Raw genomic sequence first — 21,190 nt, forward strand, 5'->3', positions numbered from 1 at the left:
GTATTTATCTATCTTCTTTCATCTCTCTGTACCTGTCTTTGTCTCTCTGTCTGTCTCTCTATTTCTCTGTCTGTCTGTGTGTCAGTCTCTCTCTCCATTCACATCTACAAAAAGATATTGATGACAAATACTTCTTTGACATTACAATGTTTTTGAATTCTCAGACTATAAACATTTAAAGTATACTCACACCTTCATGAATACATCTGCATTTCAAGCATTTCATTACTGCAATGGAATTTTGCAAAACCATTAGTGCATGTATCCAAAGAGACAGAGGGATGTCCTGCAAGAAAACTACTGTTTGGTATTTGCTTTATCTACTTTTCTCTTATTTATGAGAATTTAAAGGATATGAAGTTCATAAAAACAAATAGTACTATTTATTTCTTTGTTTTATAGAGATTTCAGACCATCATGTCTAAGAGCAAATAGTAGTAGGTCTGATGAGTAGGCTAATGAGAACTTAGAATATCCACTACATACAAAGTTGAGGATGAGAGTAAAAAAAATATATTGTGTTACTATGGTATCTACAAAGAAAGAGAACATAGAGAATGAGTACATATATGTGTATATTTATGGGAATTATGGGACAGTTTTCCCTGGTGTGTTCCAGGTAATTCAGCAATGGATATCTCATACTGGAATGACTGAAAATCCAGTAGTTCAGTTCAGGAGGCTGGATGTCTCAGCAGTCCAAAGCAGGGGTTGGAGTCATTTAAGATTCCTGGAGAGATGCTTATGGCCATTCTGTGCTGAAATAAAAAAAAATCTGGTACAAATATCAGTAAACTAATTCCAGAGCAGCAGCAGAGATTGATGAGGTACATGAGTGAGAGCATGTGTCTGAAAATTAAAGTTTTTTTGTCCTATGACCTTTGTCTGGTCTGTTACTAGAAGTTGATGCCCAGCTCTATGGTAATTCTTTCTACTACCAGTAACCTCATAAAAAAATGTTACCGGAATTCCTAATAGCTTTTTATATTATTCAATATGCAGTCTAGTGGGAAACAGAGCCTAACCATCAAAAGTCCATTCTTTATCAACATGACACACAATCCAATCTCTTTCTGTGTTGCTTAATTCCTTATGAAAACAATAACCAGGTCACATGTTCAAACTTTTATGATACAATAATCTCACATACAATACCAAATGCATCATCATACATTTTAAAATAGATGGTGAAGTCCCTTGAGGAATACCTAGCCTTTTTTCTCACAAATTTAGTAACCATTAATATATATATATATATGTGTGTGTGTGTGTGTGTGTGTGTGTGTGTGTGTCTGTGTGTAAATTTTATGACTTATGAGAAGTAATTAGTTAAATCACAAATACTGACATACACATGATAATACACAAAATATTGTTCATAACAAAAATGTTTTCAATTCTGCAACTCTTCATGTGGTTTTAGCTGATATTAATAAACTTATTCTTCTCCCACTCATTATTTATTTCCCCCCACATTAACAAAGCACCTACAAAGGTCTTGTTTCCTTTTCTGAAGGTATGATGTCTAGCTTCATACTCAATGTAATGGGCTCTGTATTATCCTACATGGATTGGTTTTGCATTCAGTTTCCCACTGGCATTAATCACTGGACATGGTAACACAGACCATAGTCCTAAGGGATCTGCTGTAATCCACATAATCTTCTATACCTTCATTATAGAAAAACAACAAAAAATTTCCTCAGTAGTGTGGAACAAGAAATTCTCCTAGCATTGTTAGTTGTATAGTAGCCTGCTCACATAAGGGCATTGAAAGCTCAAATTGACCAGGGTGAGGTATAAGGTTCTAATTTGAAGAAATATTTGTGGTGTGTCCAGGCAGTAATACTCTAGCTCCTAAAACCACATTTCTAGGAAAATAAACCATAAAATCATGGCAGCAATAAGCATTAGCTCCTAGATCACTAGAGGTGATATTGAGTGGAAACATTCCAAGTGCCACACTGTAATTCCTGGACCCATAAGTGATGATTAAAAAAGAAAGCTTACAATTACTGGATGCCGATTAAAATCATGTACCACCTCCTGGAGAGCACTGTCACAGCCCTCTATGCAAACCCCACATAAATGGTATCTTACCTTGAAAAGGCCATTTCACCATTACAAGCTGGCTGATAAGAGAAGGTAGAGGCCATATTAAGACTAGTAGATTCCATGAAAATGGATCTAATGTAATTCTCTGTCTTTTAAGAGTTCCTTGGTAAGAAATAATGCTCTGTTGCTGTCCAAGTTCCTTCTCTGAAATTCTTGCCTGGTTACAGGAGATGACTGGATTTGGCTCCATATTCCCCATTGCTAAGAGTATTAGTTAGGGACAACCTCATTGATTCCTGAGAGTTTTCATTGCTCTGGGTTCTAGATACTCACAGAGATGCCCCAGGATTCCAGTTGTCTATCCCAGTACTCCCCTGCAGGGGACTGATCTAAACCATTTGCATATGTGTTACAGTTGTGTAGCTTAGTCTTCTTGTGGGACTACTAACAGTGGGATGAGGGTCTGTCTCTGACTCTGCTGCCTGATTTTGAGACCCATTACTCTTACTGTACTACCTCCTCTATCCTTAATGGAAGAGGGATTGCTCAGTCTTACTGCAACTTTATATACCATGGCTGGCTGATATCCATGGGAGGCCACATGTTTCTTAAGGGAAACAGGGGAGGAGTACTGGAAGGGTGTGTTGGGGGAGTGGGAGAAGTGGAGGATCTGGGAAGAGGGGAGGGAGAGGAAAATGATTGGGATTTAAAAACAAAAACAAATAAATACACACAAAGAAATAATCTGTGAGGAATACCATGATGGTGTATAAGGTATTCATTAAGGTACTAGATGTTAGTTTTGACATACATTATGTCCAGATAGGCAAATCTATAAAAAGAATAAGTATCTAGTCCATTAAGGTGAAAGTATTTTGCTTTCTTCTTTTTAATTTTCCAACTTTTATTGAAAACATATTCTTTTCTCATACAATATATACTGATCACAGTTCTCTATCCCTTCAATCATTCCAGTTCCACCCAATCTTCCCTCATATTAAGGTTCACTTGATTTCTTTCTCTCATTAGAAAAGAATAAGTTTCTAAGATGTAACAACAAAGCATAAGGTAAAATACAGTGAGCTAAACCAAAACCCAGCACATCATATGTTCTAAGTGATAAAGTAATAAGAGTGTTGTGCCTAAGTAGCACATCCCTTATAGGACAATACACAGCATCCACATATCTTGTTAGGTTATGTTCTTAATACATAAGTGATATTTTTCTATGCAATAGTGATGGAGGGATTTCCTAATTTCACTGCCAACTGAATTATTTAGATGTATCAATCTGCCTTCTACGTATGACTCAAAAAGAGATAATAATGGTTATCAATCTTCATACTAGTCTCGATGAGTATTTATTCACTCCATTCTTTCATCCTTTCCTCAAGGTGCTTATATACGGGTTGCAGCATCCACTCACTAATACAACATAATGCAAAGTACTTTTAGTGAGTTACCTTATGCTGTGAACTAGGAAATAGAGACCTCCTCATCACAGCTTCATTTGGTTTATTAGATGAAGGATTCATTTAGAGGCTTTTAAATTATTATGCTTTATACAGAAAGGAGAAGGACTTCCCATCATCCTCATATTCTCATAACAAGATAAGTAGCTGGTAAACCTACTAGGTATGGATTAGAACATCTTATTTACTCAGTGTTTTGCTGGGGATTAACTAGGACAGCAGTGGGGCAGTAGCTCAAAGCCCAGAATCTGAACAGGAAATTTCATTTCTCAATTAATTGTCTCATTTGGAAATGAATAATTTAGTAGGATAATTAATTTTCTCAAAGTAAAAATAAATGGATTGTATTGCGTGTGGGCATAACATTGAAATGCATGTTTGGATGTATCATAGAAGGAAGGAAATTCTGAGACACAGACACTAAGCAAGGTAGAATCCACTAATTTCCATTGGTTTGGAAAATCATGATGTCTCAATTATCATGGTGGGTTTCGTCCTTCATGGGATTTTGGCCTTTTCTCTTTTCCACTATACTTGGAATGTCGTCCTCTGATGTAGGCTGTTTATACCAATCTCAGCTCTTTTCATATGAAAAGTTTCTTGCTTCATTCTTGTGGCCAAATTAGCCAAAGAGGACTTCATCCCTGAGCTCTTACTGCCTGTTGTTTTAGCTGAAATCATGATGCCTGCGGGTGCAGAAGAAAATCTACAAACATATTTTCCAGCTTGTTTTTCACCTGAATATAGGGTCTCAGATGCATAGCCCAAGGGTAGAAAGAGTTCCAGAATTCTCAGTGGCAGTGGAAGAGGTATAAGAAAGTGCTCAGAGTGTGACAGCTCTCTGCATTACTGTGACAGCCTCACCCACCAACAAAGTTAGAAGTGCATATGGTCACAAACATTTGAGCTAAGTATAAACCTGCTGGACACTGTGAGATCTGGATCCATCAGACTTATGTCTGAGCAGACACGTGTGTTGGTGGGATGTTTTATTTTATTTACTATTATCAGGATCTTGTCTAATCACAGTCATGTATATGCCTACAGCTTCTCTGAGTGTTATGTCAGAATCAAAGAAGATTTTCACCATGAAGGAGATGTGGTCATTGGTGCATTTTTCCCAGTTCATACTATCTACACAAGCAACAAAGTTCCACATCCTTATCTGCCATACTATTTCACTGATGTTCACATACAGTAAGTGTTGTTATTCATTTATCTTGTTTCAGATTTCATATTACATATGTCACAGGTGATATATGTATTCGAACCTCCAAATTTCCTTTTTTATGATGAAAAACTCTCCTCCAATCTAAACTTCTTATTTAATAGTGTGTTATTCTTTTATTTTATTTTCTCAAAGATGATACAGTAAGTTTGCTTGTTTGTTTATTGAATATTGTTTCCAAATATGATAATTGTGATCTTGTGATCTTACTTGACCATACCTTTACAGCCACATGGTCTTCATGTTAGATTTTCAGAGGGAAGATGGTTTTATCAAAGTTTGACCTACCTCTGCAGGGCAGTATGGAAGTTGAGATATACTACTATGAAAAGAGTGAAGCCCCCAAAAGCTCTTACTTCAGAGGGATTCATGGTAGAGTCACAAGTTTTCATGTGTTAGATGCCACTGATTTAGGAGTAAAAGAGTCACACTTACAATTTGGGAATAGTTCATTGTATTTAGACATCTCTGTCTGTCTTCAAGGATCTCTTAATTAAATTAATTATTTGCTCGTCTTTTACTCCCAGACATATTTTCCCTTTTACATGTTTGTTCCATGCATCTGAAATATGTTTTTATCTCATTTTCATGATTACTTTCATAAGACACATTGACATGATTGTGGCCATATAGGACTGTTTTGTATTAAGTCAGAAATAAAATCAAACTAAGTTTGTGGTAGGGAAATATTTTTGTTACTAAAAGATTAATATGTGTGTCTTTCTGCCTTTCCTATTCTCCCTCAAAATCTACCATTGTATAACAACTTTCCTAAATTTTGTCATATAAGTTAGGATACAAGACATATATATATATATATGATACTATATATATATCAGAACTACCATCCTTTATTGCAGTATGAGAGCTCATTTACATGTTCAAAGAGGGAATGAATTCTCTCTCTTAAGCTGTGTCTCTTTGTCTCTTTTCAATTGTTTCTGAATTTTTACATGCCTGAAAATACTCATCTTAGTTATCAACATTACAAAACTTATAAGCTGTGGGCAGGAATTTTGCTCCACTAAATTGGTTTTTGTGTGTTCCAAATTACTAAATGGATTTTACTTTAAGGCTATCATAACTGTTCCAAAAATATGATATTTGAAAAATAAAATTTTATACCAATTTCCAGATTAATGTAAGTGATCTTTTAGGGGCAACTTGACTTAGACTTTTGGAATCCACATGGTACAGACTTTTCAAAGCATTTTTACCACAATTTTTGTGTGTTTCCATGCACACTCATGCCTCAGGTTTCACATTCAGGGGAGAGATCATCTGTGGAAGAATAACTTCACCTTCCACTATGTGTTGAGATCAAACTCATCCCATCTCAGTGCAAGGATTTTGACCTGGGTGAAACATATTTTCTCCCATATACCAAATCCTGTTATATATGATGACTGTTATCCTTCCAAATTAAAATTGGTATCATCTCTAGAAAATATGAGATGAAGAACATGTCCCTCCCATTTACTTAAAAATGTGCTTGTCTTGATACGTCAAAGTAGATTTCCCCAAATCTACAAACATATCTTATGTTTATGATGTAATATAAATTCATGTATCATATGAATTTTATCTTTCACAATTTGGATGTTCTTAAGAGTTTTTCTCTTTTATTACAAATATATTGCTTTTTGTATGAAGTTTCACACACTGTAATCCAAAAGTATTTCTTACAGCTTATTCTATAATATTTTGCAGTGGGATGCTTGTTTTAAAATTTTTATTACTTCATTATTTTTGAAATTATAATATAATTGGAGCACTTCTCTTTTCCTTACATCCAAACCTTCCCAAAGAACTATGCTTCCTCCCTTTCAAATTCATAGGCTATTTAAAAAGTTGTTACATGGATATAAGTTTCTACACACACACACACACACACACACACACACACACACACACACCCGATACTAAATATAAACAGGTCAGAATATATAAAGCTACGCCATATATAAAGGTCACACTCAAAAATATACAATGGTGTATATATACATTGTATAAATTTGAGGGTGACAATTTGATATTTCATTGAGTTGCTTTTCCCTGTAAAATATTATTTCTCTGATTCTTCACATTCCTTAGTTTCCTGTACTTCTTTGTTTAGGATTAAGTCCTTATGATCATTCTCCCAGATACTTTGGTATCTCTAATACTCTCCTCCTTATTCATATCATGTTTAGACAGTCATGCTCATGAAGCTTTCAAAATGAGACCCTAATTATAAAATGCCACAATTTTTGAACAAATTCCATAACTTGGACTGACAAAGATTTATTAACATTGCTTTTTAATAAAAAGAATAACCAGTTTTATTATCTTTTTAGGACAAAGAGTTACAGGCAAAACTGCATACATAAAAATACATGTACATTTTATTTTTCAAGAGTTGAAAAACAAGTAATAAAGATATATAACTATCAATTTTCTGGAGCATAACTCAGACAGAGCAAGTCACCCTGCATGTTTTCTCCGAGTGTCCTCCTTCTGTGTATTAGCAATGAAAATGGCTCTACCCCTAACTCTGTCATGGTTCTGAGCTCTTCCCTCCATTGTTGCCTGTGGCCTCACAATTGATGTTCCTCTTTCCATGAACTGAAGCTTTGTGGCCTTCTCTCTTCATATGGGCAGCATGATCACTGAATGCTCTCTACTTCCTTTTATGAAGGTCTATGTGGACTGCATTAATTTATTTTTAAAGCCCTTCTTTGGTGCTTGTTCTGGTGTAGCCACTGTGCTTTGTTGATCCTCAGTATGTACTTTTCACTAGTACTGAGATCTTACTTGCTAGCCTCCTTTTTCTTAGGGTGTTTCACAAAGAATATGTAATCTGCCCTGATATATTACAACACAACAAGAAACACACATACAGGCAGTTAATCAGATATACACCAACATACCTGGTGTAAGAATGTTTTTTGTGGTCTCATAGAAGTGAATGCTGATGGAAGTCAGAGTTATCACTGTAGTAATTCTTTTAATATTTATCTCAATGTGTCACTTCCAGAAATGCATGTGCCTATCTAACACAGCATTCACATTCAGTAATAATTCAGACCATTTTAGATTGATTTTGTCTGATGAAATTAAAAAAAATATTAACTTGTCCAATGTCACTTTTATGTCTCATGTATTAATGACATTTCTGTTGCCCAATGGAAATTATGTAATTAAGGGACAGTAATTCCTATGCCATATTATAAGATTTCTATGACTTCCAATAAGTTCATCTATCATTTACAGTTATCATCCATTGACAATATTGTACAACATGAGTTACTAAATTATATTTCTGTAAAGTTAGAATCTTATGGTTTTATTTCTCACCATTTTTGCCAATTTCTTTTCTTCTATTATTTTTAATTAAGAGAATTTTTCATTCATTTTACTCACCAATCAAAGATCCCCCTCTTGCCTCCTCATGCCTCCCCAGCTTGCCCATAACCCACCTCCTACTCCCCACAAGATGACAAGTCCACCCATAGAGAAACGCATCCAATAGAAGCAAGTCCAAGCCCTTCCACCTACCTCGTTTGCATGAGGTGTCCCATCATAGGTAGTGGGCTCCAAAAAGCCTCCTCATGCACCAGAGATGGATTCTGAGTCTACCACCAGGGGGCCCCCAAGCAGATCGAGCTGCATAATTGTCTCACCATACAGAGGGCCTAGTCCAGTCCCATGCAACCTCCATAGCCATTGATCCAACTTTCATGAGTTCCCACTAGTTTGGTTTGGTCATCTCTCTCCTCTCTCTCTCTAACTGGACTCCGGGAGCTCTGCCTGGTTTTTGGCTGGGGATCTCTTCATCTCCTCCATCAGTCATTGGAGAAAAGCCCTGTGATGGCAGTTAGGGTACTCACAGATCTGATCACTGGGGCAAGTCAGTTCAGTACAGGTAAGCTCTACATTAATTCTTTTTTTTAATAAATAGTTTTTAATATTTTTATTTTATAATTAATTTAATTTTACATATCAGTCACAGATTATTCTGTCCTCCCTCCTCCCACCCCATAACTTTCTACCACCAATCAACCCCTCCATTCCCACATCCTCCACATCAAGGTCTCCCCTGGGGAATCAACCCAGCCTGGTACATTCAGTTGAGGTAGGTCCAGTCCCCTCCTACCTACACCAAGCCTGAGCAAAGTGTGTCAGCATAGGACCTAGGTTCCAAAAAGCCAGCTCATGTACCAAGGACAGGTTCTGGTTCTACTGCCTGGGGGCCTCCTAAACATTTCAGTTAATAAATATTTTTATTTTATAATTAATTTAATTTTACATATCAGCCATGGATTCCCCTGACCTCCTTCCTCCCTTCCCCCAGTCTTCCCCCCAATGCACCCAACATTCCCACCTCCTACAAGGCAAGTCTCCCCTGGGGAGTCAGCCATGCCTTGTAGATTCAGTTGACATAGGTCCAATCCCCTCTTCCCTACACCAAGACTGAGCAAAATGTCTCAGCATAGGCCCTAGCTTCCAAAAACCCAGCTCATGCACCAAGGACTGGTCACAGTCCCACTGCCTGGGGGCATCCTAAAGAGTTCAAGCTGATCAACTGTCTCACTTATCCAGAGTGCCTGGTCCAGTTCCATGGGGGCTCCTCAGCTACTTATTCAGTTCATGTGCTTCCACTAGTTTGGCTATTTGCCCTGTGCTTTTTCCAATCATGGTCTCGATATCTCTTCCTCATATAATCCTTCCTGTCTCTTGCCGATTGCACTCCTGGAGCTCCACCTGGGGTTTGACCGTGGATCTCTGCATCTGCTTCTACCAGTCACTGGATGATAGTTCTATCATGAGAGTTATGGAATTCGGCCATCAGATCACTAGAGTAGGTCAGCTCAGGCACTCTCTCGACCACTCCTACTAGACTATAATGGAAGCACCTTTGTGGATTTCTGGGGACCTTTCTAGCACTCTACTTCTTCCTATTCCCATGGGGACTTCATTTATCATCATATCTTTTTCCTTGTTTTCCCACTCTGTTCCTGATTCAGCTGACCCCCCGCTCCCTAAGCTCTATTTTCCTGACCCTTGCACTCCATTATGCCCCCTCACCCCCAGTTCGCTCATGTAGATCTCATCCATTTCTCTGTTGCTGGGCAATCCCTGTGTCTTTCTTAGGGTACTCTTTACTAGGAAGCCTCTCTGGGGTTGTGAGTTGCAGTCTGGGTTACCTCACATAGTAAGGTGGGTTTTACATCTTTGTTTTACATCTAGTATCCACTTATGAGTGAGTACATACCATGTTTGTCTTTCTCAGTCTGGGTTACCTCACACAGTATGATATTTTCTAGTTCCATTCATTTGCCTGAAAGCCACATGATATCATTGTTTTTCTCTGCAGAGTAGTACTCCGTTGTGTATATGTACCACATTTTATTTATCATTCTTCAGTTGAAGGGCATCTAGGTTGTTTCAAGGTTATGGATATTACAAATAATGCTGCTATGAACATAGTTGAGCATGTGTCCTTGTGGTATGATTGAGCATTTCTTGGGTATATGCTCAAGAGTGGTATAGCTAGGTCTTGGGGGAAATTGATTCCCAATTATCTAAGAAAGTGTCATATTCATTTCCAAAGTGGCTGTACAAACTTGCATTCCCACCAAGAGTGAAGGAGTGTTCCCCTTGCTCCACTTCTTCTCCAGCATAAGCTGTCTTCAGTGTTTTTGATCTTAGCCATTCTGACAGGTGTAAGATGGTATCTCAGAGTCATTTTGATTTGCATTTTGCTGATGATTAAGGATGTTGAGCAATTCCTTAAATGTCTTTCAGTCATTTGAGATTCTTCTGTTGAAAATTCTGTTTAGATCTATAGACTATATTTAATTGAACTGTTGGGAATTTTGATGTCTAATTTCTTGAGTTCTTTATATATTCTGGATATCAGCCCTCTGCAAGATGTGGAGTTGGTGAAAATCTTTTCCCATTCTGTAGGCTGTCGTTTTATCTTGTTGACCCTGTCCTTTGTCCTAAAAAAGCTTCTCAGTTTCAAGAGGTCCCATTTTAATTGTTTCTCTCAGTGTCTGTGGTACTGGTGTTATTTTTTGGAAGTGATCGCTGGTGCCAAATGCATTCAAGACTACTTCCTACTTTCTCTTCTATCCAATTTAGAGTAACTAGGTTTATGTTGAAGTCTTTGATTCCCTTGGACTTAAGTTTTTTGCATGGTGACAGATATGCATCAATTTGCAGTCTCCTACATGTTGACATCCAGTTATACCAGAAACAATTGTTGAAGATGCTTTTCTTTCTCTATTGTACAGTTTTGGCTTCTTTGTCTAAAATCATATGTTCATAGGTGTGCAAATTAATGTCAGTGTCTTCAGTTCGGATCTATCAGTGCACGTGTCAGTTTTTATACCAGCAGCAAGCTGTTTTTATTACTGTAGCTCTATAGCAGAGCTTGAGGTCAGAGATTGTGATGCCTCCAGAGGTTTTTTTATTGTATAGGATTCTTTTGGCTATTCTGGGTTTTTTGTTTTTGCATATGAAGCTGAGTATTTTTCTTTCCAGGTCTGTGAAGAATTGTGTTGGTATTTTGATGGGGATTGCATTGAATCTGTAGATTGCTTTTGGTAAGATTGCCATTTTTACTATGTTAGTCCTGTCTATCCATGAGCAAGGGAGATCTTTCCATTTTCTGAAATCTTCTTCAATTTCTTTTTTTCCGGGACTTTAATTCTTGTCATATAGGTCCTTTGCTTGCTTAGTTAGAGTTACCCCAAGGTATTTTATATCATTTGTGGCTATTTTAAAGGGTGATGTTTCTCTGATTTCTTTCTCAGCCTATTAGTCATTTGTATATAAGAGGGCTAGTGATTTTGATTTGAGTTAATCTTGTCTCCTGCTACATTACTGAAGGTGTTTATAAGCTGTATGAGTTCCTTGGTCGATTTTGGGATCATTTATGTATACTAATATGTCATCTGCAAATAAAGAAAGCTTGAATTCTTCCTTGCTAATTTGTATCCCCTTGGTCTCCTTATGTTGTCTTATTGCTCTGGCTAGAACTTCAAGTACTATATTGAATAAGTATCAGGGCTCTTGCTCCAATCATAGCTGACAGATTTTATGTTTCAGGAAGCCTCTCTTGGTCCAATGAGAGGTGGCAGTGTAGATGTAACCAAACTTCTTATTAAATAAGAAACACAGAACCAATGCAAAGAAGAAAGCCAAGAGGTCAGAGCTAAGAGCTAAAACCTTACCCTTCCTCCTGCGGTGGTCCTACCTCTCTGAACCAGAACTACTTCCTGTGATAAAGTCCTTATATAGAATTTCTGTTCTGCCTTCTCATTGGTTGTAAACCCAACCACATGACTGCCTCATCACAGCCTGTCTGTATAGACCTCCAGGTTTTCCATGATTGGTATTGAGATTAAAGGCATGTGTATCCATTAATGGTTGTATCCCTGAACATATAGAGACTTACCTAGCTCTGCCTACCAAGTGCTGAGATTAAAAGCAAACGACACCACTGCCCTGATTTCCTAAGGCTTGCTAATAGCTCTGACCCAGGCAACTTTATTTATTAACATACAAATAACATTTTAATACAAAGAAATATCACCATATTTCCCCTTTTCTATTTTAATAAAAAGAAAAAAGAAAAAGCTTATAACTAACATAAGAAAAAGTATATACAAAAGTACAATAACTATATACAATATATACAAGTAACAAATACCCAAACAATGTCTAGTTCATATGTATTTGACAAATTCAGAGAAAATAATTCCATTATCTATCCTATTGTATCTAATTCACTTTCTATCCTAATTAATCTTCAACTATGACTAACTAATCTTCAACTCCCTCAGAGACCCAAGAAGGAAATAATATTAGCTAACAAAAATAAAAACAGGATGTACATGCAAGCAACTTCCAAAAAATTGTGAGTTGACAGAAACAGCCAGCTGCTTGTATAGTCATCTAAGGTTTCTCCGCAGTGTTGGGGCATCATCTTCATCCTATAGGCTTAGCGTATCTGACAGATTCATTTGTGAAGTAGGATGTACACAAAGTCATTAGTTCAACCTCACATTGGGTGAGAGCAGTCTATATACCAGAAACACCTGAATTCCACTAGTGTCATGTCATGATTCAGGATTTTAAATTCTGGAAACTTTGATGGTTTTTGAATTGAACTGTCCATTCTTGGCTATGTGTGTATGTGGCTTCAATACAGCATCCCATTCTTCTCCACATTCCTCTATTAAATGACATTCTACTATTAAGAGGCATGAGCTTAATTACTCTTCAAGAATAACTGTTTCAGCTACTGTCCCATTGCACATCAGAAGCCAACGGTCCACTGCCTATTCAGCTGCCTTTGAAGAAAAGGGCACTGTCCCTTTCCTGGATTGCAAAGGCCACTTCAGGGATGGTACCATATTGTCCTACCCTCAGAAGATGCCTTTTGATAAAGCCATAACCACACTTGTTTTGACAAGAATCAGTAGTCCTTTGTTTCCTGTCCTGTCTGTCCTGTTTGTCAGCAGTTGATTTGAGGATACTTTGTTGTCCAGTGGCTAACTTTTGCCACAATAAAAGTTAACTCCATTTGCAGTTTTTTCAATGCCCATATTTTCTCTAAAGTAGATTGGTACTGCCAGGAGCCGACATGTCTCATAATTATAACAAAAAAGAAAAATTTTCTAAGTTATTAAAACATTTTAAATGCCATATTCTGTAGATCTCTGAAGGGTTTGAAGACAACCTGTCTATCTAAAATATATCTACTCAATCTTGGAAACATACCTAATATAACTACAAGTTCTATTATAATGTCTAACTACTAACTTTCATTTCTTTATATCCTAATAGTTGGTAATAACAACATTCCAGGATCAGAAAATTGCATTACATTGTTAAATGAATGGTACAATTAGAAATATACATATAGCATTTTCTAACAATATCAATTTCAATATATATAATTTGTATACAATATAAAACAATCCAATCCAATGTAAAGTATTTACATTTTTCTTTTCTTTTCTTTCTTTTTTTTTTAAATAAGAACCTTAAATCTAATCTCCTTTGCTTAGCCCTTTTCCTAACCCTTGACAACAACTTGTAACCAAGCCCCCTAATCAATGAAAATTATCCTAGACCCAAAACCCATTAAAAGACCAAAAAAAAAAAAACACCCACCAACACACCTCCTTGGGAATGTGAGCGTCATATTCTTGAAATTGCTTCCTGCTGGGTATGGGTGAAGTTATCTTTATCCTGAAAAGAAAAATTTTAGGTTAATTGTCAAATTCTAGGAAAGGTAACTATATCCTTCATTATCCAGTCTGTGTATAATGCCAAAGTTCAGGGTTTATCTCAAATCCTTATTCAAGTAGTCTTTGAGACTGGATCATCTCAGCTGGCTCTCTAAAAATTGCTCTGAGCACTTTGTAGTTCAAAGCTGATCTGTAGATGATGTTTGTCAGCTTAGTGATGTTATTATTGTCCACGTGGAATTGTTGTTGTGGGGCCCCATCTTCTTCCTGGAGCCTTCAGTTGATGTTAGGCCTGGCTGTGATTTCCTGCAAAATACTGATAAGAAACTTGAACACAAAGACTATATATGCAGCTTTTTTGGAATTTGTTAGTACTCTATATGACCATTTATATCTTAACAAAGTTTAAAATGTGTATATATATATATATATATATATATATATATATATATATATATATATTAATCTGGTAAATTTTGATATAAAATTCATACTTTAAGAAAAGTTTAAAGAATCAGAATAGAATCAAAGAGTTAAGATTAGTAATAGAATAGTCCCTTAATTAATTTGGCTTTTCTCCTGTCCCATAGCAGAAGATGGCTCTTTTCTTCTGGCATGATACAGGGAGTTTACATTTTCCTTTTAACAACATGCTTGAGTTTAATGAAGGAGCGAGCCATTATCCAACTCCAAAGTCAGCTTTAAATTTTAAATGAACTGGGACTATTAGAAGACCAATAGTGTTGAATCTTTAAAGAAAAGCAGAAACAAACATTTAGGAAGATATAAAATTTTTTAGATAACATACCCATACGCCATTTCACTCTGTTTCTTAGGAAAAACGATTTGTCCCTTTTCTTCAGTTGTCTCATTTGTCCAGTGTTCTTCAAATTCCTTAACCTTCATTCTCCTAAAAGACAAAAAACAAAAGCCTTTCCCCAAGGTTTTTTGGGGATGTTCCTTTTTGGCAAGTTATTATCTGATTAAATGAAAAGGCATGTGTTACTGGTATAAGTTAGTTTAAATTGGATGTCCATGATAGTTGATGAACTATCACCTCCTCTAACTAAGAGGTCGTTCTTGTTCAAATCAGACCTTTATCAATTTTGATGGTACCCACAGCTTATCTCCTCCTGTAGAAATAAAAGCAAAACCTCATCCCCAATGTAATACATATCCTGGTTTCCATTCTGAGGTCAGCACATCCTTAAAGTATATCCATTGATTTAATTCTGTAGTTGTTTCTATTATCCAATGTCTCTCTGCACCTGTCGTTCCTTTCTCACTGGCACTGAGAAAATTCAAAGTTAATAGGCGTGCCCTTCATGTACTTTCTTTTCTACCAAGGCAATTCTTTCTCAGCTTCAGGTGACAATTCTCTTGGACTATTTAAGTCCTTGTCACCTTCTAAGGTTTTAAAAAAATTATTCAGTTCATCATTTTTTACCCCAACAATAGTTCTTAGATGAGAAATGTCTCCAAATAATCTTTGAAAGTCATTAAGAGTCTGTAGTCGATCTCTCCTAATTTGCATCTTTTGAGATCTAATTATTTGAAGTTCTATTTTATATCCTAAATAATTAATAGGATCTCCTCTTTGTATCTTTTCAGGAGCAATTTGTAATCCCCAGCAAGGCAAAATTTTCTTTACTTCTTCAAACATTCTTTCTAAAGTATCTGCATTTGAGTCAGCTAATAAAATATCATCCATATAATGATAAATTATAGACTTAGGAAATTTTTTACGTACCACTTCTAATGGCTGTTGTACAAAATATTGGCACAAAGTTGCACTATTCAACATTCCCTGTGGGAGTACCCTCCATTGAAATCTTTTAACCGGTTGAGAATTATTATAAGTAGGTACTGTGAAAGCAAATCTTTCTCTGTCTTTTTCTTGTAAGGGTATTGAAAATAATCAGTCTTTTAAATCAATAACTATGAGAGGCCATCCTTTTGGTAACAGAGTAGACAAAGGAACTCCAGATTGTAGAGAGCCCATTGACTGAATTACTTTGTTAATTGCTCTAAGGTCTGTTACCATTCTCCATTTATTTACCAGATTTCTTTTTAATAACAAATACAGGAGAATTCCAAGGGCTGGTTGATTCTTCAATATGATGAGCATTTAACTGCTCTTCTACCAGCTCTTCTAAAGCCTGGAGTTTCTCTGTTGTTAAAGGCCATTGCTGAACCCATACAGGCTTGTCTGTTGACCATTTTAAAGGTAGAGCTGTTGGTGTTTTTGGAAGATCATCAGTTGTTGTGCCCTGTTCTTGTGTGACATGGATGGCTAGTGAGCACTCATTAGAATAATATCTTCTAATATTTCTCTCAGAAACATGTACTAGTTTATGATTTGTTTCTGAGATTGGAGGGATATTAATCTGAATATTCCATTGTTGTAACAAGTCTCGACCCCACAGGTTCATAGCTATGTTAGCCATATATGGTTTTAATTTTCCTTTCTGACCTTCTGGACCTATACATTCAAGCCATCTTGCACTTTGTTTCACTCGAGATAATGTCCCAGTTCCTAACAGTTGAACGTTTACCTCCTGAAGAGACCAAGTTGGATGCCAAAATTCTGGTGCATTTATGGTAATGTCATCACCTGTGTCTACAAGATCAGACAACAAAACACCATTTATTTTTATTGTTAGTTTTGGTCTTTGTTCATTAATAGAAGTTTGCCAAAAATTTTTCTTTATGTTTTTTCCTGAATTTCCTATTCTCTCTGTTTCATCATCTCGACCAACATGATTTATTCCAATAGGCATTTGATTATTTAGTTTCTTTGAGTAGGGGTTTCCTCTACAACTGCAGGAAAGGTTTGAACTGGATTTACTGTGGGGGCCTGCCTGAGACCCTTCTGGGTGTTTCCTGAAGCTCGAGGCCGAGGATTACCCTGTCTGTCCCTTGTTGATCTACATTCATTGGTCCAGTGTTTTCCCTTACCACACCTTCTGCATACTCCAGAAGGAAGGGGCATTCTGTTGCCAGTGTTCCTTGAAGAAACATTATTTCTAGGAATGACCTGTTTACAATCCCTTTTCAAATGTCCTTGCTTTCCACATCAAAAATGTCTAACATTTCTCGAACCTTTTGAATTTGGTTCTCCTACCCACATATCATCATGGTCATAAGCCTCAACATTAACCGTGTCTCTAATCCAATCTCCCAAAGGTACAGATCTTGCCTTTAACGGTCTGATTATTCTTTTGCATGCTGCATTTGCATTCTCAAAGGCCAAAGATTCAATTATTATCTGACTAGCCTCTGAATTCAGGACCGTTCTCTGTACTGCTGAAGTCAATCTTTGTAAGAAATCTGTGAAAGATTCTTTTGGGCCCTGTATAACCTCTGAAAATGACTCAGTTTTTTTTCCTGGTTCTTCAACTCTGTCCCATGCATTCAAGGCTGCCATTCAACATAGAACTAGGGTTTGGACATCATATAAACATTGTGTTTGTACTGAAGCATATTGGACTCCTCCAATAAGCTGATCCTGGCAGACTTGTATTCTGTTATCCCTCCATTGTTTTTCTATATTTTTAGCCTCATTTTTGAACCACATTTTCCACTGGAGATTTTGTCCAGTTTCAAAAACAGCCTGTGCCAAATCCCGCCAGTCCTTTAGTAGAATCCTATTACAAGTTGACCAGGTGTTTAACATTTGCTTTACATATGGGAAATGCATGCCATAAGATGCTATTGCTTCCTTAAATCTTCCTAAGTCTAACATTTTAACTGGAATCCAAGTATTTTGTTCATTCACTTCATCAGGTAGCTGCTGTATGGCTACCTGATAAATTAAGGGTGATTGTGTGAAAACTGGCTTTCTTTCTGTAACCTTATGATCCAATTTTGAAACAACTTCACTGTTAATTTCTTCTGTCTGAATTTGAATTTCTCTATAATTCATTTTTACAGGTTTAACAAGTTTTTATAAGACTGTTGTCCTGGCACTTAAATTGACTATCTATTTAAATAGTAAAATCAGAATAATAAAAGTAATAAACTGAATAATTTGATCAATATTAATCTTCTCATATAGTTGTTCCATTGTCAGAGTGCCTAAAATTTCAAACAAAGCCCAATTTTCTTCCTATGTGCACATAAAGCTCATTTTTTAATGTAGAAAAAGATTCTCTTTTAAATAGATATATTAATTGACTTACCAAGTCTGTGTAGAACAGTAGAATCCAAGGGAATTTCAAAACAGCTACCTGGTGTTCGAGGTGTGAATGCAGAGAGAGAGAGAGAGAGAGAGAGAGAGAGAGAGAGAGAGAGAGAGAGAGAGAGAGAAAGAGAAAGCATAGCCGCTTGAGCTGAGTCAAGCCTTGGCTTTACAGGCAGGGGCCCTGTTCGGCAGGGCAGGCCTGAATTGTTTGTAGCAGTTGCAAGTAGCTCCAGCTGCGGGTCAGTCAGGCCTGGGCCCGAGCTAGGGAGCCGGGCCGCCCAGGCCGGAAACCAGACCTGCTGCCAAGCCAAGCCAAGTGGTTTTTAATGGATTCTTATCACGCTGGGCGCCAAATGTAAATGTAACCAACCTTCTTATTAAATAAGAAACACAACAAATGCAAAGAAGAAAGTCAAGAGGTCAGAGCTAAGAGCTAAAACCTTACCCTTCCTCCTGCAGTCCCCATCATCTTTGTTTCTATTTTATTGATTTGGGGATAGGTGTTGTTTAAATCTGGTTTTGTCTTGGAATGTCTTATTCACTCTGGCTATGGTGATTCAAAATATTACTGGTTGTGTTAGTCTTGGCTGGCATCCATGGTCTTTTAGCATCTGCATTACATCTGTCCAGGACTTTCTGGTTTTCAAAGTCTCCATTGAGAAGTCAAGTGTTATTCTGATGGGTCTGCTTTTGTAAGTCACTTGGCCTTTTTCCTTTGCAGCTCTTAATATTCTTTCTTTATTCTGTATGCTCAGTGGTTTAATTATTATGGTTATATTTTATATTTACTCCATCTATACAGACCTCCAGGTCTTCTATGGTTGGTATTGAGATTAAAGCCATGTGTCTCCATGTTGGTGGTATCCTTGAACACAGAGAGATCTGCCTTTCATTTGATCAGGATTAAGGGCATGTGCTACCACTGCCAGACTTCTGCTATAGCTTGCTATTAGATCTGACCCCCAGGCAACTTTATTTATTAACATAAAAATAAAACCACATTTCAGTACAAATAAAATATCACCATAAATTATAATGTGGCAAGGGAATTTTTTGGGGCGTCTAGTCTATTTGGTGTTCTGTGAGCTTCTTATATCTTCATAGGTATTTCCGTAAGTTGGGAAAGTTCTCTTTTATGATTTTGTTGAATGTATTTTCTATGCCTTTGAGTTGGTCTTCTTCTTCTCCTTCTTCTCCTTCTTCTTCTTCTTCTTCTTCTTCTTCTTCTTCTTCTTCTTCTTCTTCTTCTTCTTCTTCTTCTTCTTCTATACCTATTATTCTTAGGTTTGGAGTCCCAGACTTCTTGTGCATTTTGTGTCATGACATTTTTGGCTTTGGGGTTTCCTTTGACTAATGAATCTGTATCTCTCTCTTTTTTTTTTTTTGGTTTTTTCAAGACAGGATTTCTCTGTGTAGCTTTGTGCCTGTCTGGGAACTCACTTGGTAGTCCAGGCTGGCCTCGAACTCACAGAGATCCTCCTGGCTCTGCCTCCCCAGTGCTGGGATTAAAGTCGTGCGCCAACACTGCCCGGCCCGAATCTGTATCTCTTATTGTATCCTCTACACCAGAGATTCTCTCTTCCATCTCTTTTATTCTGTTGGTTATGCTTGCGTCTGTGTTTCCTGTTCATTTACTCAGATTTTCTATTTCCAGCAAACCCTCAGTTTGTGTCTTCTTCATTGTTTCTATTCACTTTTCAGGTCTTGAACTGTTTCTTTCACATGTTTAATTGTGTTTTCATTGTTTTCTTGGCTTTCTTTAAGGGATTTAGTGACTTCTTTCAATGTTTGTCTTCTCCTCAATTCCATTATTGATTTCTTCCAATTTTTTTTTGTTTTGTTTTCCCTCAATTTCTTTAAGGGAATTTTTCATTCCTCTTTAAAGCCCTCTAGCATCTTCGTGAAGTTATTTTTCAGGTCACTTTCTTCTGCTTCTTCTACTTTGTGATGTTCATATCTTGCTGTTGTAGGAGGGCTCGGTTCTGGTGATGCCAAACTGCTCTTTATGTTGTTGTATGTAATTTTGTAGTGGTGTCTACCTGTCTCTTCCTCCAAGAGGTGCCTGTGTTTGAGCGAGCTGCTATTGGTCCAATCTGTACTGTTATTTGTCTAATCTGTGTTTTGTAGGGTCCCTGTGGGTCTGATCTTTGCTCTTGGTCTTATTAGACCTGGAAGATTCTGTATGTCAGGGAGCTACTTTTGATCCAATCCAAGCTAGCTGATTCTGTGGCTCAGGGAGCCACTCTTGGTCTTATCAGGCCTCTTGGTCCAGTCAGAGCTGATGGATTCTGTGTCTCCAGAAGTCTCTCTTGGTCAAATGAGAGCTGGCAGATTCCATGTCTCAGGAAGTTATTGGGGTCGCAGGTGGATGAGTATTGGGGTATGGCATAGAATATGCAGAGTGTAGAACATGTAGATTGCAAGGTCCAATGGAGGGTTTTAGTGGGGGTCCTGCCCTTAGGGGTTTTCCCTGCTGGCCACCAACTAGGGCAGAGTTGGGTGGAGGTTCATGTTGACTGGCTGTGTCCCAGGGCCTGGGTCCTAGAGGCAGGAATCTCTGGGTGGAAGAAGAGTCACTCACCTCTTAGTCCTAGAGGCAGTAATCTCTGGGTGGGAGAAGAGTCACTGACCTCTTGGTCCAATGAGAGCTGGCAGGTTCCATGTCTCAGGAAGTTACTGTGGTCATAAACTGATGGATATTGGGATATGGTGTGGGTCTTGTAGATGGCAGGGTCTCCTGGGTGTGTTTGCTGGGGAAGCCTGGTCACAAGAGTTTTCCCTGCTGGTTGGCAACTAGGGCAGAGTTCACCAATTACTTAAGGTTTACACATTAGTGAAAATTCTTAAATATAAATATGCATGAAATATATTCAAATGTAAAATCAATTTTTAAAAAATATGTAGGAGATAGGATTAAACTTTCTTGTATATAAAGAATGTGAAATATTCAGATCACATTTATGTAATTGAGAGTGTCATAAGTTTCTTTGATTTGAATACAGTTGAG

At 37.2% G+C, this 21,190-nt stretch overlaps 1 pseudogene; it reads left to right on the forward strand.

Moving 5' to 3' along the window:
• Positions 1-590: 590 nt before the first annotated feature.
• The window catches only part of LOC128124325 (vomeronasal type-2 receptor 116-like), a 34,651-nt pseudogene continuing 14,051 nt past the window's right edge, over positions 591-21,190 (forward strand).

This window comes from Peromyscus californicus, unplaced genomic scaffold (assembly GCF_007827085.1).
Source record: "Peromyscus californicus insignis strain IS unplaced genomic scaffold, ASM782708v3 Scaffold_4__1_contigs__length_199733344, whole genome shotgun sequence".
Taxonomy (NCBI): domain Eukaryota; kingdom Metazoa; phylum Chordata; class Mammalia; order Rodentia; family Cricetidae; genus Peromyscus; species Peromyscus californicus.